The sequence below is a fragment of the Hordeum vulgare genome, chromosome 3H (genome assembly GCF_904849725.1).
Source record: "Hordeum vulgare subsp. vulgare chromosome 3H, MorexV3_pseudomolecules_assembly, whole genome shotgun sequence".
NCBI lineage: Eukaryota > Viridiplantae > Streptophyta > Magnoliopsida > Poales > Poaceae > Hordeum > Hordeum vulgare.
Window position 1 is genome coordinate 295,929,263 of NC_058520.1, and position 3,414 is coordinate 295,932,676.

Consider the following 3,414-nt stretch of genomic DNA (forward strand, 5'->3'; position numbering starts at 1 on the left):
CATACACATGTGCAAGAGGGCCTAACCCCTCATGTTGCACCTAGTCATGTGGTGTTGTGAAAGTAGTGCTTAAGTGTGTGCATGTGTAGGTGTAGATGGTGTGGTGTGAGTCCATATACACATGTGCATGTGTATGTGAGTGCACATGTAGGTGTGTGGATAACCCTATTTCTATATGTTGGTGTGACATGTTAGTCAATCCATGCTATGCCTTGTTGGGTTGTTCTTGCCCTAGTGATGTGCATGTGTAGGTGATGCAATATGTGCTAGTGTTCACATATGATGATAGTCATTGTAGCTTATATAATTCTATGTGATAGTGTCGAGCTAGCTTTGTGCATTGTTGTTACATACAAGTACCCATGTATGATATATGATTTTGGGGTAGAATCATCCCAGGAATCCATTGGTGCAATCTGATTTCACTTTAGAGCAACTTCATAAAATTGTCATTTTCTGATATGATGCCATTTTTAGATCTTTACATTAGGTGGTGCTATGGCCCTTTGTGGATGATTCCTTGATGGAATGGTAGTGGGTGAACCCCTCTACAGCATGGGTCTTTGTTTTGTTCTTAGGAATTTTTATGCACCTATTGTGCCCTGTCAAAGTGGACACTTGGCTGAAACTGATAGATTTCTGAAACCTTGTGATTTTCACCAAGTGTGGGAATCTGATGTTATTTTCTTCCCGTGTTGTCTTGTGTGAATTAGCTCCTGTGTTGGGAATCAGCCCATGCAACAAACTAAAGTTTGTGAGCTTTTATGTTTTTTTAGCTCCCTGTTAAATTTCATGCTTATACACTTCCTGTAGATATCATTTTGGTGGCTGCCAAAATGCTTCAGAGCATAAGCAGCTGCTAAAAATATGTGATTTTCACTAAGTCCCAGAATCTGTGATATTTTGTCCAAGTTAGTGTCTATAGATCTGCTCATGGGTGATTCCTTTGAATTAGCTTCTTGTATAGGGTTGTAGATCTTTTGGATGGCTTATGCCTCATATCTTGTTTGAGTCATTTAGATGGTTGTAGACAAACTGCTATGTTGCTGTTGGAAACAAAGTGTATGTTTGTGTTGATTTGAAGCTTGTGTGGGCATTGTTGATGGTGTGGTGTGTTCCCATGCACCACCCCACTAATATTTTGTTGCTTGATTATATGGCAACCTAGTAACACCAGGGAGTGCCCATTAGAGTGTGTTTGTGGCTGATTTGATCCATCGGTCTCCATAACTTGTCTTGTAGTTTCCGGTTGATCCGTGGCTCCGTTCTGTATGTTCTTTCTATGTTTTTGCATCGTTTTCTCGTGACGCACATGTTCATGCCATATTCCTGCATGTCAAGATAACTTAATATGAAGGTCTGTCCACAATTCAATTCACTCAACGAATGCATATGCACGTGACTAGAATAGTCATGCATGCTTCCTTCTTCACACATGCATCATATTGCTTGTTGCATTATGTTGTGCTGGTGTTCATTGTCTGCCATCTTATCTTGGGTAGCATCGGGATCGGAGAGTGAGTACGTGGACTCTAGAGAGTACGTGCAGGAAGAATAAGAGCAGTTCCAAGCTGAAGAAATCACATGCAAGATGACCGTGACCTTGACATCGTATCTAGCTTTGTTATGCTTAGAATCACGTTTCCTTCGTTACATGCTCGCTGCCTACCACCTGATACAAAGGCCACGTGTCTTTGCCATGAACCTCAAATACCTCCCTGTCCTAGCAAATATTGTTTGGCTAAGTAGGCTTGCTCAACCTCTAATGAGTAGCTTTGCTAGTTGCATGTGCCAGCTGTCCCATGTGATAACATGGGTATTTTGATATCATTATGTTTAAACTACTATTTAATTAATGCACCTATATACTTGGCAAATAACGGAAGGCCTAGCCTTTTGCCGGGTGATTTGTTCCGTTGTTGCCGCCTTAGTTCGGATACTGGTGTTTGATTCCATAACTGATCGCTCCTAACACGTTCGGGGTTGTTATGGGGACCCTCTTGATAGATCGAGTAGTGTTAAGGCTTGTCCGGTACGACCCAACATTGGTTTTAATCTGCTAATCACCTAATAATAATTTGCATAGGGAATAGCTACCCTGAGGATTTAATCAACAACCCCGGGCCAGTGTTCCTCATGAGTGTTGGTCCGAATTGGGCAGACTACGGGGCACCACAAGGAAACTTGAGGTATGGTTTCATGTAGGCTTTCCCATCCATCGTGTCCTAAGAATAAGATACGCGGCTCCTATCGAGTTTGTCGACACGTCGGGAGGTCCTGCTAGATTTGTCTTATCTTAGCGATATATCTTGCATATAGGGATTCCGGTGAAACATTGGGTCTCCTCAAAGTTGAGGTTTTCCTCTAAGGAATCTGACGAAATCACGAGTTTCGTGATAGAGGATTACTTTGCGGCCCATGGCAGTTTGTGATGGACTAGTTGGAGCACCCCTGTAGGGTTCAATCTTTCGGAAAGCCGTGCCCGTGGTTATGTGGCAAATGTGGATATTTTTTTAACATCCGGTTCTAGACAACTTGAAGTAACTCTAATAAAACTGCCAACTGTGTGTGTAACCGTGACTGTCTTCTTCGGAGATCATTCTCCGATCGAGAACACGGTGGGGTTATGTTTGACGTAAGTAGGTGTTCAGGATCACTTAGTGGTCATCTAGTCTTCGATCGCTCGCATAGACCACCACATGTTTACTCTGGTCATCGAAAGATAGCCACCATATATGCTTAGGTTGCTGCAAACCCATACATTAAACCTTCCTCACCTAATAACTTGGCTAGATTTGATACCAAGGTCATTAGATTGCTGAGTCCTCGTGGCTCCCAGATTACTACAAACCCCAACAGTTACAGGTACGCCCGACGCAGGAGATCCTGATGACAACCAACTGAAGTGGGAGTTCGATGAGGATTCTGGCCGTCTGTACGTGAACTATCCGGAGGACTGAGGCCGTGGTCGTGATCGTGGGCCAGCATTGCGGGATGTCATAGTTTTAGTTGTTTCACGTTGTCCATAGCGGGACTAAGCTATGCTTTGAATAATTGTGTATCTGTAAGCTTTATGCTATACTATCATCAGATGGCAAGTGTATGCCCTACTTATCATTCTTCAGTTATGTAATGTTATGGTTATCTCGCTTGTGAAACGTTTAGATGCGCCCCTTTCCCTTTTGAGGAATCACCCCCAAAATAGGAAAGGGCCGCATCTTAGTCGTTACATACCATGACATCATGTGGATTGGCAGTCGATCCCTGCAAGATTACTACGGTAACCAACTGGAAGTCACCAATCATTGCGAAGGAAGTCAGGAGCTTGCTCGGGCTCGCGGGATACTACCGCAAGTTCGTAGAAGGATTCTCCCGCATCACACAACCCATGACTCAGCTCTTGAAGAAAGGCTA